The sequence below is a fragment of the Balaenoptera acutorostrata genome, chromosome 2 (genome assembly GCF_949987535.1).
Source record: "Balaenoptera acutorostrata chromosome 2, mBalAcu1.1, whole genome shotgun sequence".
In the NCBI taxonomy this organism is placed as follows: Eukaryota; Metazoa; Chordata; class Mammalia; order Artiodactyla; family Balaenopteridae; genus Balaenoptera; species Balaenoptera acutorostrata.
This window is the reverse complement of record NC_080065.1, coordinates 1,254,496-1,269,319: the sequence shown is the minus strand read 5'-3', so window position 1 is coordinate 1,269,319 and position 14,824 is coordinate 1,254,496.

Here is a 14,824-nt window from a genome sequence, read left to right as displayed (position 1 = left end):
AGGGGTCTGGAGGCACTCAGGGATCCTGGAGGGAAAATGATGCACACCCGAGGGGCCTAAGAGTCTTGGAAAGGGTACTTCCTTTAAAATAGAGCAGAACAGAGGCTTCCCTGGTGGTGCACTGGTTGACAATCTGCCTGCCAATGCAGGGGACACGGGTTCGAGCCCTGGTCTGGGAGGAATCCACATGCCGCGGAGCAACTGGGCCCGTGAGCCACAACTACTGAGCCTGCGCCTCTGGAGCCTGTGCTCCGCAACAAGAGAGGCTGAGATACTGAGAGGCCTACGCACCGCAATGAAGAGTGGCCCCCACTTACCGTAACTGGAGAGAGCCCTAGCACAGAAACGAAGACCCAACATAGCAATCAATCAATCCATCAATCAATCTTAAAACAACAATAAAAAATATAAAAAATAAAATAAAATACAGCAGAACAGCGACTAATACCTCATGGAATCAGCTGCATGCCGCCCTTTCTGCGCGGTTACTCAGGGACTTACCTCGAGGTCAGTACTCACGTTGAGTTTCCCTTTAGCTCTAGAGCGTGGCAGGATGAGCTCCACCCCGGCCATCGAAGCATCCGGCTAGCTAGACAAAACTCATTGTCTTCCCAGAGCCATGCATACAGTGGCCAGTGGCCTGTCAACAGCAGTCAATTTCAAGTAGCTTCAAGGCAGCATGAATGGAGCTTTCAAAATGGGCAAGCAAGGCTAGTTCCATCAGGCCCCCATTTCCGCTTGCACACGCAGCATACATCCCTGTGCTTTCTAACAAGTCCAAAGAGACACAGGTTACCCAGTGGTTACTTCGTTGAATCAACTCCTCGAAGCAGGGTGTTCTGCATCTAGCGAACTGCCTCAACCAAGGAAAGCCCCATCTAGGCCTCCGGGCCCATGGCTCTTCAAAAGCCTGCAGTGTTATCCGAGGAATTGGGCTTTAGTTGCAGTCGGAACGCAAGCCGACATTCTCCTGGAGGCAGGGTGACTTCACACAGGGGGTCCCAGATGGAATACGAAGCCGAGTGTTTTCTCAGTGCAGCGCAGACTAGGGCAATGAGTCAGACTTGCACGGCATGTTGGCCCTGCTAGAACGGTGTTCGTGGACCTGTGGGAATGCTGGGGAAGTCAAGCTGTCCCAAGAAAGAGTGCAGTCTGTTGCCCTACACTCGGCATACACAGAGTGGCTCCGAAGGGCTACGGGCCTGGATGTGGCTTAGCAGGCCCATGGGGGCCTGAGGGTACTCAGTGTCCTTGCAGGGAATAGGGTGCCCACGCCAGGCTCCTAGATGTCCTGCAGAGCGTACTGACGTTAAAATAACGCAGAGCAGTGGCTACGGCCTCATGGAAACTGCTGCACGCCTCCGCTTCTGCATGGCAATTCAGGGCCTTACCTCGAGGCAAGTGCTCTCGCTGAGGGTCCCGTTAGTGCCACAGCATGGGAGGATGCTGACTTTCTCCTCCAGCAGAGTGACTTCAGGTACGAGGTCCTCGAAGAATCCTAAGCAGAGTGTTTTCTCATGGCAGCTCAGACGGGGGCCGTGACGAACACTTCCATGGCAGGTCGCACTGCCTAGAAATGTGGTCCTGAGGCTGCTCCAGTGCTCTGGAAATGTAGCTCTCCTTAAGGAACGTGCAGGGTGTTGCCCATCACTCGGCATGCACAGAGGGCCTCTGAGGGACCTACCTTTGGGCCTCCATGTTGCTCAGCAGGCCCACAGGGGTCTGGAGGCACTCAGGGATCCTGGAGGGAAAATGATGCACACCCGAGGGGCCTAAGAGTCCTGGAAAGTGTACTTCCTTTAAAATAGAGCAGAACAGAGGCTTCCGTGGTGGTGCACTGGTTGACAATCTGCCTGCCAATGCAGGGGACACGGGTTCGAGCCCTGGTCTGGGAGGAATCCACATGCCGCGGGGCAACTGGGCCCGTGAGCCACAACTACTGAGCCTGCGCCTCGGGAGCCTGTGCTCCGAAACAAGAGAGGCTGAGATACTGAGAGGCCTACGCACCGCGATGAAGAGTGGCCCCCACTTACCGTAACTGGAGAGAGCCCTAGCACAGAAACGAAGACCCAATATAGCAATCAATCAATCCATCAATCAATCTTAAAACAACAATAAAAAATATAAAAAATAAAATAAAGGAGAACAGCGACTAATACCTCATGGAAACAGCTGCATGCCGCCCTTTCTGTGCGGTTACTCAGGGACTTACCTCGAGGTCAGTACTCACGTTGAGTTTCCCTTTAGCTCTAGAGCGTGGCAGGATGAGCTCCACCCCGGCCATCGAAGCATCCGGCTAGCTAGACAAAACTCATTGTCTTCCCAGAGCCATGTATACAGAGGCTAGTGGCCTGTTAACAGCAGTCAATTTCAAGTAGCTTCAAGGCAGCATGAATGGAGCTTTCAGAATGGGCAAGCAAGGCTAGTTCCATCAGGCCCCCATTTCCGCTTGCACACGCAGCATACATCCCTGTGCTTTCTAACAAGTCCAAAGAGACACAGGTTACCCAGTGGTTACTTCGTTGAATCAACTCCTCGAAGCAGGGTGTTCTGCATCTAGCGAACTGCCTCAACCAAGGAAAGCCCCAGCTAGGCCTCCGGGCCCGTGGCTCTTCAAAAGCCTGCAGTGTTACCCGAGGAACTGGGCTTTAGTTGCAGTCGGAACGCAAGCCGACATTCTCCTGGAGGCAGGGTGACTTCACACAGGGGGTCCCAGATGGAATACGAAGCCGAGTGTTTTCTCAGTGCAGCGCAGACTAGGGCAATGAGTCAGACTTGCACGGCATGTTGGCCCTGCTAGAACGGTGTTCGTGGACCTGTGGGAATGCTGGGGAAATCAAGCTGTCCCAAGAAAGAGTGCAGTCTGTTGCCCTACACTCGGCATACACAGAGTGGCTCCGAAGGGCTACGGGCCTGGATGTGGCTTAGCAGGCCCATGGGGGCCTGAGGGTACTCAGTGTCCTTGCAGGGAATAGGGTGCCCACGCCAGGCTCCTAGATGTCCTGCAGAGCGTACTGACGTTAAAATAATGCAGAGCAGTGGCTACGGCCTCATGGAAACTGCTTCACGCCTCCGCTTCTGCATGGCAATTCAGGGCCTTACCGCGAGGCAAGTGCTCTCGCTGAGGGTCCCGTTAGCGCCACAGCATGGGAGGATGCTGACTTTCTCCTCGAGCAGAGTGACTTCAGGTACGAGGTCCTCGAAGAATTCTAAGCAGAGTGTTTTCTCATGGCAGCTCAGACGGGGGCCGTGACGAACACTTCCATGGCAGGTCGCACTGCCTAGAAATGTGGTCCTGAGGCTGCTCCCGTGTTCTGGAAATGTAGCTCTCCTTATGTTACGTGCAAGGTGTTGCCCATCACTCGGCATGCACAGAGGGCCTCCGAGGGACCGACCTTTGGGCCTCGATGTTGCTCAGCAGGCCCACAGGGGTCTGGAGGCACTCAGGGATCCTGGAGGGAAAATGATGCACACCCGAGGGGCCTAAGAGTCCTGGAAAGGGTACTTCCTTTAAAATAGAGCAGAACAGAGGCTTCGCTGGTGGTGCACTGGTTGACAATCTGCCTGCCAATGCAGGGGACACGGGTTCGAGCCCTGGCCTGGGAGGAATCCACATGCCGCGGAGCAACTGGGCCCGTGAGCAACAACTACTGAGCCTGCGCCTCTGGAGCCTGTGCTCCGCAACAACAGAGGCTGAGATACTGAGAGGCCTACGCACCGCGATGAAGAGTGGCCCCCACTTACCGTAACTGGAGAGAGCCCTAGCACAGAAACGAAGTCCCAATATAGCAATCAATCAATCCATCAATCAATCTTCAAACAATAAAAAATATAAAAAATAAAATAAAGCAGAACAGCGACTAATACCTCATGGAAACAGCTGCATGCCGCACTTTCTGCGCGGTTACTCAGGGACTTACCTCGAGGTCAGTACTCACGTTGAGTTTCCCTTTAGCTCTAGAGCGTGGCAGGATGAGCTCCACCCCGGCCATCGAAGCATCCGGCTAGCTAGACAAAACTCATTGTCTTCCCAGAGCCATGTATACAGAGGCTAGTGGCCTGTTAACAGCAGTCAATTTCAAGTAGCTTCAAGGCAGCATGAATGGAGCTTTCAAAATGGGCAAGCAAGGCTAGTTCCATCAGGCCCCCATTTCCGCTTGCACACGCAGCATACATCCCTGTGCTTTCTAACAAGTCCAAAGAGACACAGGTTACCCAGTGGTTACTTCGTTGAATCAACTCCTCGAAGCAGGGTGTTCTGCATCTAGCGAACTGCCTCAACCAAGGAAAGCCCCAGCTAGGCCTCTGGGCCCATGGCTCTTCAAAAGCCTGCAGTGTTATCCGAGGAACTGTGCTTTAGTTGCAGTCGGAACGCAAGCCGACATTCTCCTGGAGGCAGGGTGACTTCACACAGGGGGTCCCAGATGGAATACGAAGCCGAGTGTTTTCTCAGTGCAGCGCAGACTAGGGCAATGAGTCAGACTTGCACGGCATGTTGGCCCTGCTAGAACGGTGTTCGTGGACCTGTGGGAATGCTGGGGAAGTCAAGCTGTCCCAAGAAAGAGTGCAGTCTGTTGCCCTACACTCGGCATACACAGAGTGGCTCCGAAGGGCTACGGGCCTGGATGTGGCTTAGCAGGCCCATGGGGGCCTGAGGGTACTCAGTGTCCTTGCAGGGAATAGGGTGCCCACGCCAGGCTCCTAGATGTCCTGCAGAGCGTTAAAATAATGCAGGGCAGTGGCTACGGCCTCATGGAAACTGCTGCACGCCTCCGCTTCTGCATGGCAATTCAGGGCCTTACCGCGAGGCAAGTGCTCTCGCTGAGGGTCCCGTTAGCGCCACAGCATGGGAGGATGCTGACTTTCTCCTCCAGCAGAGTGACTTCAGGTACGAGGTCCTCGAAGAATTCTAAGCAGAGTGTTTTCTCACGGCAGCTCAGACGGGGGCCGTGACGAACACTTCCATGGCAGGTCGCACTGCCTAGAAATGTGGTCCTGAGGCTGCTCCAGGGCTCTGGCAATGTAGCTCTCCTTATGTTACGTGCAAGGTGTTGCCCATCACTCGGCATGCACAGAGGGCCTCTGAGGGACCTACCTTTGGGCCTCGATGTTGCTCAGCAGGCCCACAGGGGTCTGGAGGCACTCAGGGATCCTGGAGGGAAAATGATGCACACCCGAGGGGCCTAAGAGTCTTGGAAAGGGTACTTCCTTTAAAATAGAGCAGAACAGAGGCTTCCCTGGTGGTGCACTGGTTGACAATCTGCCTGCCAATGCAGGGGACACGGGTTCGAGCCCTGGTCTGGGAGGAATCCCCATGCCGCGGAGCAACTGGGCCCGTGAGCCACAACTACTGAGCCTGCGCCTCTGGAGCCTGTGCTCCGCAACAAGAGAGGCTGAGATACTGAGAGGCCTACGCACCGCGATGAAGAGTGGCCCCCACTTACCGTAACTGGAGAGAGCCCTAGCACAGAAACGAAGACCCAATATAGCAATCAATCAATCAATCCATCAATCAATCTTAAAACAACAATAAAAAATATAAAAACTAAAATAAAATACAGCAGAACAGCGACTAATACCTCATGGAAACAGCTGCATGCCGCCCTTTCTGCGCGGTTACTCAGGGACTTACCTCGAGGTCAGTACTCACGTTGAGTTTCCCTTTAGCTCCAGAGCGTGGCACGATGAGCTCCACCCCGGCCATCGAAGCATCCGGCTAGCTAGACAAAACTCATTGTCTTCCCAGAGCCATGTATACAGTGGCCAGTGGCCTGTCAACAGCAGTCAATTTCAAGTAGCTTCAAGGCAGCATGAATGGAGCTTTCAGAATGGGCAAGCAAGGCTAGTTCCATCAGGCCCCCATTTCCGCTTGCACACGCAGCATACATCCCTGTGCTTTCTAACAAGTCCAAAGAGACACAGGTTACCCAGTGGTTACTTCGTTGAATCAACTCCTCGAAGCAGGGTGTTCTGCATCTAGCGAACTGCCTCAACCAAGGAAAGCCCCAGCTAGGCCTCCGGGCCCGTGGCTCTTCAAAAGCCTGCAGTGTTATCCGAGGAACTGGGCTTTAGTTGCAGTCGGAACGCAAGCCCACATTCTCCTGGAGGCAGGGTGACTTCAGACAGGGGGTCCCAGATGGAATACGAAGCCGAGTGTTTTCTCAGTGCAGCGCAGACTAGGGCAATGAGTCAGACTTGCACGGCATGTTGGCCCTGCTAGAACGGTGTTCGTGGACCTGTGGGAATGCTGGGGAAGTCAAGCTGTCCCAAGAAAGAGTGCAGTCTGTTGCCCTACACTCGGCATACACAGAGTGGCTCCGAAGGGCTACGGGCCTGGATGTGGCTTAGCAGGCCCATGGGGGCCTGAGGGTACTCAGTGTCCTTGCAGGGAATAGGGTGCCCACGCCAGGCTCCTAGATGTCCTGCAGAGCGTACTGACGTTAAAATAATGCAGGGCAGTGGCTACGGCCTCATGGAAACTGCTGCACGCCTCCGCTTCTGCATGGCAATTCAGGGCCTTACCGCGAGGCAAGTGCTCTCGCTGAGGGTCCCGTTAGCGCCACAGCATGGGAGGATGCTGACTTTCTCCTCCAGCAGAGTGACTTCAGGTACGAGGTCCTCGAAGAATTCTAAGCAGAGTGTTTTCTCACGGCAGCTCAGACGGGGGCCGTGACGAACACTTCCATGGCAGGTCGCACTGCCTAGAAATGTGGTCCTGAGGCTGCTCCAGGGCTCTGGCAATGTAGCTCTCCTTATGTTACGTGCAAGGTGTTGCCCATCACTCGGCATGCACAGAGGGCCTCTGAGGGACCTACCTTTGGGCCTCGATGTTGCTCAGCAGGCCCACAGGGGTCTGGAGGCACTCAGGGATCCTGGAGGGAAAATGATGCACACCCGAGGGGCCTAAGAGTCTTGGAAAGGGTACTTCCTTTAAAATAGAGCAGAACAGAGGCTTCCCTGGTGGTGCACTGGTTGACAATCTGCCTGCCAATGCAGGGGACACGGGTTCGAGCCCTGGTCTGGGAGGAATCCCCATGCCGCGGAGCAACTGGGCCCGTGAGCCACAACTACTGAGCCTGCGCCTCTGGAGCCTGTGCTCCGCAACAAGAGAGGCTGAGATACTGAGAGGCCTACGCACCGCGATGAAGAGTGGCCCCCACTTACCGTAACTGGAGAGAGCCCTAGCACAGAAACGAAGACCCAATATAGCAATCAATCAATCAATCAATCCATCAATCAATCTTAAAACAACAATAAAAAATATAAAAACTAAAATAAAATACAGCAGAACAGCGACTAATACCTCATGGAAACAGCTGCATGCCGCCCTTTCTGCGCGGTTACTCAGGGACTTACCTCGAGGTCAGTACTCACGTTGAGTTTCCCTTTAGCTCCAGAGCGTGGCACGATGAGCTCCACCCCGGCCATCGAAGCATCCGGCTAGCTAGACAAAACTCATTGTCTTCCCAGAGCCATGTATACAGTGGCCAGTGGCCTGTCAACAGCAGTCAATTTCAAGTAGCTTCAAGGCAGCATGAATGGAGCTTTCAGAATGGGCAAGCAAGGCTAGTTCCATCAGGCCCCCATTTCCGCTTGCACACGCAGCATACATCCCTGTGCTTTCTAACAAGTCCAAAGAGACACAGGTTACCCAGTGGTTACTTCGTTGAATCAACTCCTCGAAGCAGGGTGTTCTGCATCTAGCGAACTGCCTCAACCAAGGAAAGCCCCAGCTAGGCCTCCGGGCCCGTGGCTCTTCAAAAGCCTGCAGTGTTATCCGAGGAACTGGGCTTTAGTTGCAGTCGGAACGCAAGCCCACATTCTCCTGGAGGCAGGGTGACTTCAGACAGGGGGTCCCAGATGGAATACGAAGCCGAGTGTTTTCTCAGTGCAGCGCAGACTAGGGCAATGAGTCAGACTTGCACGGCATGTTGGCCCTGCTAGAACGGTGTTCGTGGACCTGTGGGAATGCTGGGGAAGTCAAGCTGTCCCAAGAAAGAGTGCAGTCTGTTGCCCTACACTCGGCATACACAGAGTGGCTCCGAAGGGCTACGGGCCTGGATGTGGCTTAGCAGGCCCATGGGGGCCTGAGGGTACTCAGTGTCCTTGCAGGGAATAGGGTGCCCACGCCAGGCTCCTAGATGTCCTGCAGAGCGTACTGACGTTAAAATAATGCAGGGCAGTGGCTACGGCCTCATGGAAACTGCTGCACGCCTCCGCTTCTGCATGGCAATTCAGGGCCTTACCGCGAGGCAAGTGCTCTCGCTGAGGGTCCCGTTAGCGCCACAGCATGGGAGGATGCTGACTTTCTCCTCCAGCAGAGTGACTTCAGGTACGAGGTCCTCGAAGAATTCTAAGCAGAGTGTTTTCTCACGGCAGCTCAGACGGGGGCCGTGACGAACACTTCCATGGCAGGTCGCACTGCCTAGAAATGTGGTCCTGAGGCTGCTCCAGGGCTCTGGCAATGTAGCTCTCCTTATGTTACGTGCAAGGTGTTGCCCATCACTCGGCATGCACAGAGGGCCTCTGAGGGACCTACCTTTGGGCCTCGATGTTGCTCAGCAGGCCCACAGGGGTCTGGAGGCACTCAGGGATCCTGGAGGGAAAATGATGCACACCCGAGGGGCCTAAGAGTCTTGGAAAGGGTACTTCCTTTAAAATAGAGCAGAACAGAGGCTTCCCTGGTGGTGCACTGGTTGACAATCTGCCTGCCAATGCAGGGGACACGGGTTCGAGCCCTGGTCTGGGAGGAATCCCCATGCCGCGGAGCAACTGGGCCCGTGAGCCACAACTACTGAGCCTGCGCCTCTGGAGCCTGTGCTCCGCAACAAGAGAGGCTGAGATACTGAGAGGCCTACGCACCGCGATGAAGAGTGGCCCCCACTTACCGTAACTGGAGAGAGCCCTAGCACAGAAACGAAGACCCAATATAGCAATCAATCAATCAATCAATCCATCAATCAATCTTAAAACAACAATAAAAAATATAAAAACTAAAATAAAATACAGCAGAACAGCGACTAATACCTCATGGAAACAGCTGCATGCCGCCCTTTCTGCGCGGTTACTCAGGGACTTACCTCGAGGTCAGTACTCACGTTGAGTTTCCCTTTAGCTCCAGAGCGTGGCACGATGAGCTCCACCCCGGCCATCGAAGCATCCGGCTAGCTAGACAAAACTCATTGTCTTCCCAGAGCCATGTATACAGTGGCCAGTGGCCTGTCAACAGCAGTCAATTTCAAGTAGCTTCAAGGCAGCATGAATGGAGCTTTCAGAATGGGCAAGCAAGGCTAGTTCCATCAGGCCCCCATTTCCGCTGGCACACGCAGCATACATCCCTGTGCTTTCTAACAAGTCCAAAGAGACACAGGTTACCCAGTGGTTACTTCGTTGAATCAACTCCTCGAAGCAGGGTGTTCTGCATCTAGCGAACTGCCTCAACCAAGGAAAGCCCCAGCTAGGCCTCCGGGCCCGTGGCTCTTCAAAAGCCTGCAGTGTTATCCGAGGAACTGGGCTTTAGTTGCAGTCGGAACGCAAGCCCACATTCTCCTGGAGGCAGGGTGACTTCAGACAGGGGGTCCCAGATGGAATACGAAGCCGAGTGTTTTCTCAGTGCAGCGCAGACTAGGGCAATGAGTCAGACTTGCACGGCATGTTGGCCCTGCTAGAACGGTGTTCGTGGACCTGTGGGAATGCTGGGGAAGTCAAGCTGTCCCAAGAAAGAGTGCAGTCTGTTGCCCTACACTCGGCATACACAGAGTGGCTCCGAAGGGCTACGGGCCTGGATGTGGCTTAGCAGGCCCATGGGGGCCTGAGGGTACTCAGTGTCCTTGCAGGGAATAGGGTGCCCACGCCAGGCTCCTAGATGTCCTGCAGAGCGTACTGACGTTAAAATAATGCAGGGCAGTGGCTACGGCCTCATGGAAACTGCTGCACGCCTCCGCTTCTGCATGGCAATTCAGGGCCTTACCGCGAGGCAAGTGCTCTCGCTGAGGGTCCCGTTAGCGCCACAGCATGGGAGGATGCTGACTTTCTCCTCCAGCAGAGTGACTTCAGGTACGAGGTCCTCGAAGAATTCTAAGCAGAGTGTTTTCTCACGGCAGCTCAGACGGGGGCCGTGACGAACACTTCCATGGCAGGTCGCACTGCCTAGAAATGTGGTCCTGAGGCTGCTCCAGGGCTCTGGCAATGTAGCTCTCCTTATGTTACGTGCAAGGTGTTGCCCATCACTCGGCATGCACAGAGGGCCTCTGAGGGACCTACCTTTGGGCCTCGATGTTGCTCAGCAGGCCCACAGGGGTCTGGAGGCACTCAGGGATCCTGGAGGGAAAATGATGCACACCCGAGGGGCCTAAGAGTCTTGGAAAGGGTACTTCCTTTAAAATAGAGCAGAACAGAGGCTTCCCTGGTGGTGCACTGGTTGACAATCTGCCTGCCAATGCAGGGGACACGGGTTCGAGCCCTGGTCTGGGAGGAATCCCCATGCCGCGGAGCAACTGGGCCCGTGAGCCACAACTACTGAGCCTGCGCCTCTGGAGCCTGTGCTCCGCAACAAGAGAGGCTGAGATACTGAGAGGCCTACGCACCGCGATGAAGAGTGGCCCCCACTTACCGTAACTGGAGAGAGCCCTAGCACAGAAACGAAGACCCAATATAGCAATCAATCAATCAATCAATCCATCAATCAATCTTAAAACAACAATAAAAAATATAAAAACTAAAATAAAATACAGCAGAACAGCGACTAATACCTCATGGAAACAGCTGCATGCCGCCCTTTCTGCGCGGTTACTCAGGGACTTACCTCGAGGTCAGTACTCACGTTGAGTTTCCCTTTAGCTCCAGAGCGTGGCACGATGAGCTCCACCCCGGCCATCGAAGCATCCGGCTAGCTAGACAAAACTCATTGTCTTCCCAGAGCCATGTATACAGTGGCCAGTGGCCTGTCAACAGCAGTCAATTTCAAGTAGCTTCAAGGCAGCATGAATGGAGCTTTCAGAATGGGCAAGCAAGGCTAGTTCCATCAGGCCCCCATTTCCGCTGGCACACGCAGCATACATCCCTGTGCTTTCTAACAAGTCCAAAGAGACACAGGTTACCCAGTGGTTACTTCGTTGAATCAACTCCTCGAAGCAGGGTGTTCTGCATCTAGCGAACTGCCTCAACCAAGGAAAGCCCCAGCTAGGCCTCCGGGCCCGTGGCTCTTCAAAAGCCTGCAGTGTTATCCGAGGAACTGGGCTTTAGTTGCAGTCGGAACGCAAGCCCACATTCTCCTGGAGGCAGGGTGACTTCAGACAGGGGGTCCCAGATGGAATACGAAGCCGAGTGTTTTCTCAGTGCAGCGCAGACTAGGGCAATGAGTCAGACTTGCACGGCATGTTGGCCCTGCTAGAACGGTGTTCGTGGACCTGTGGGAATGCTGGGGAAGTCAAGCTGTCCCAAGAAAGAGTGCAGTCTGTTGCCCTACACTCGGCATACACAGAGTGGCTCCGAAGGGCTACGGGCCTGGATGTGGCTTAGCAGGCCCATGGGGGCCTGAGGGTACTCAGTGTCCTTGCAGGGAATAGGGTGCCCACGCCAGGCTCCTAGATGTCCTGCAGAGCGTACTGACGTTAAAATAATGCAGGGCAGTGGCTACGGCCTCATGGAAACTGCTGCACGCCTCCGCTTCTGCATGGCAATTCAGGGCCTTACCGCGAGGCAAGTGCTCTCGCTGAGGGTCCCGTTAGCGCCACAGCATGGGAGGATGCTGACTTTCTCCTCCAGCAGAGTGACTTCAGGTACGAGGTCCTCGAAGAATTCTAAGCAGAGTGTTTTCTCACGGCAGCTCAGACGGGGGCCGTGACGAACACTTCCATGGCAGGTCGCACTGCCTAGAAATGTGGTCCTGAGGCTGCTCCAGGGCTCTGGCAATGTAGCTCTCCTTATGTTACGTGCAAGGTGTTGCCCATCACTCGGCATGCACAGAGGGCCTCTGAGGGACCTACCTTTGGGCCTCGATGTTGCTCAGCAGGCCCACAGGGGTCTGGAGGCACTCAGGGATCCTGGAGGGAAAATGATGCACACCCGAGGGGCCTAAGAGTCTTGGAAAGGGTACTTCCTTTAAAATAGAGCAGAACAGAGGCTTCCCTGGTGGTGCACTGGTTGACAATCTGCCTGCCAATGCAGGGGACACGGGTTCGAGCCCTGGTCTGGGAGGAATCCCCATGCCGCGGAGCAACTGGGCCCGTGAGCCACAACTACTGAGCCTGCGCCTCTGGAGCCTGTGCTCCGCAACAAGAGAGGCTGAGATACTGAGAGGCCTACGCACCGCGATGAAGAGTGGCCCCCACTTACCGTAACTGGAGAGAGCCCTAGCACAGAAACGAAGACCCAATATAGCAATCAATCAATCAATCAATCCATCAATCAATCTTAAAACAACAATAAAAAATATAAAAACTAAAATAAAATACAGCAGAACAGCGACTAATACCTCATGGAAACAGCTGCATGCCGCCCTTTCTGCGCGGTTACTCAGGGACTTACCTCGAGGTCAGTACTCACGTTGAGTTTCCCTTTAGCTCCAGAGCGTGGCACGATGAGCTCCACCCCGGCCATCGAAGCATCCGGCTAGCTAGACAAAACTCATTGTCTTCCCAGAGCCATGTATACAGTGGCCAGTGGCCTGTCAACAGCAGTCAATTTCAAGTAGCTTCAAGGCAGCATGAATGGAGCTTTCAGAATGGGCAAGCAAGGCTAGTTCCATCAGGCCCCCATTTCCGCTGGCACACGCAGCATACATCCCTGTGCTTTCTAACAAGTCCAAAGAGACACAGGTTACCCAGTGGTTACTTCGTTGAATCAACTCCTCGAAGCAGGGTGTTCTGCATCTAGCGAACTGCCTCAACCAAGGAAAGCCCCAGCTAGGCCTCCGGGCCCGTGGCTCTTCAAAAGCCTGCAGTGTTATCCGAGGAACTGGGCTTTAGTTGCAGTCGGAACGCAAGCCCACATTCTCCTGGAGGCAGGGTGACTTCAGACAGGGGGTCCCAGATGGAATACGAAGCCGAGTGTTTTCTCAGTGCAGCGCAGACTAGGGCAATGAGTCAGACTTGCACGGCATGTTGGCCCTGCTAGAACGGTGTTCGTGGACCTGTGGGAATGCTGGGGAAGTCAAGCTGTCCCAAGAAAGAGTGCAGTCTGTTGCCCTACACTCGGCATACACAGAGTGGCTCCGAAGGGCTACGGGCCTGGATGTGGCTTAGCAGGCCCATGGGGGCCTGAGGGTACTCAGTGTCCTTGCAGGGAATAGGGTGCCCACGCCAGGCTCCTAGATGTCCTGCAGAGCGTACTGACGTTAAAATAATGCAGGGCAGTGGCTACGGCCTCATGGAAACTGCTGCACGCCTCCGCTTCTGCATGGCAATTCAGGGCCTTACCGCGAGGCAAGTGCTCTCGCTGAGGGTCCCGTTAGCGCCACAGCATGGGAGGATGCTGACTTTCTCCTCCAGCAGAGTGACTTCAGGTACGAGGTCCTCGAAGAATTCTAAGCAGAGTGTTTTCTCACGGCAGCTCAGACGGGGGCCGTGACGAACACTTCCATGGCAGGTCGCACTGCCTAGAAATGTGGTCCTGAGGCTGCTCCAGGGCTCTGGAAATGTAGCTCTCCTTATGTTACGTGCAAGGTGTTGCCCATCACTCGGCATGCACAGAGGGCCTCTGAGGGACCTACCTTTGGGCCTCGATGTTGCTCAGCAGGCCCACAGGGGTCTGGAGGCACTCAGGGATCCTGGAGGGAAAATGATGCACACCCGAGGGGCCTAAGAGTCTTGGAAAGGGTACTTCCTTTAAAATAGAGCAGAACAGAGGCTTCCCTGGTGGTGCACTGGTTGACAATCTGCCTGCCAATGCAGGGGACACGGGTTCGAGCCCTGGTCTGGGAGGAATCCCCATGCCGCGGAGCAACTGGGCCCGTGAGCCACAACTACTGAGCCTGCGCCTCTGGAGCCTGTGCTCCGCAACAAGAGAGGCTGAGATACTGAGAGGCCTACGCACCGCGATGAAGAGTGGCCCCCACTTACCGTAACTGGAGAGAGCCCTAGCACAGAAACGAAGACCCAATATAGCAATCAATCAATCAATCAATCCATCAATCAATCTTAAAACAACAATAAAAAATATAAAAACTAAAATAAAATACAGCAGAACAGCGACTAATACCTCATGGAAACAGCTGCATGCCGCCCTTTCTGCGCGGTTACTCAGGGACTTACCTCGAGGTCAGTACTCACGTTGAGTTTCCCTTTAGCTCCAGAGCGTGGCACGATGAGCTCCACCCCGGCCATCGAAGCATCCGGCTAGCTAGACAAAACTCATTGTCTTCCCAGAGCCATGTATACAGTGGCCAGTGGCCTGTCAACAGCAGTCAATTTCAAGTAGCTTCAAGGCAGCATGAATGGAGCTTTCAGAATGGGCAAGCAAGGCTAGTTCCATCAGGCCCCCATTTCCGCTTGCACACGCAGCATACATCCCTGTGCTTTCTAACAAGTCCAAAGAGACACAGGTTACCCAGTGGTTACTTCGTTGAATCAACTCCTCGAAGCAGGGTGTTCTGCATCTAGCGAACTGCCTCAACCAAGGAAAGCCCCAGCTAGGCCTCCGGGCCCGTGGCTCTTCAAAAGCCTGCAGTGTTATCCGAGGAACTGGGCTTTAGTTGCAGTCGGAACGCAAGCCCACATTCTCCTGGAGGCAGGGTGACTTCAGACAGGGGGTCCCAGATGGAATACGAAGCCGAGTGTTTTCTCAGTGCAGCGCAGACTAGGGCAATGAGTCAGACTTGCACGGC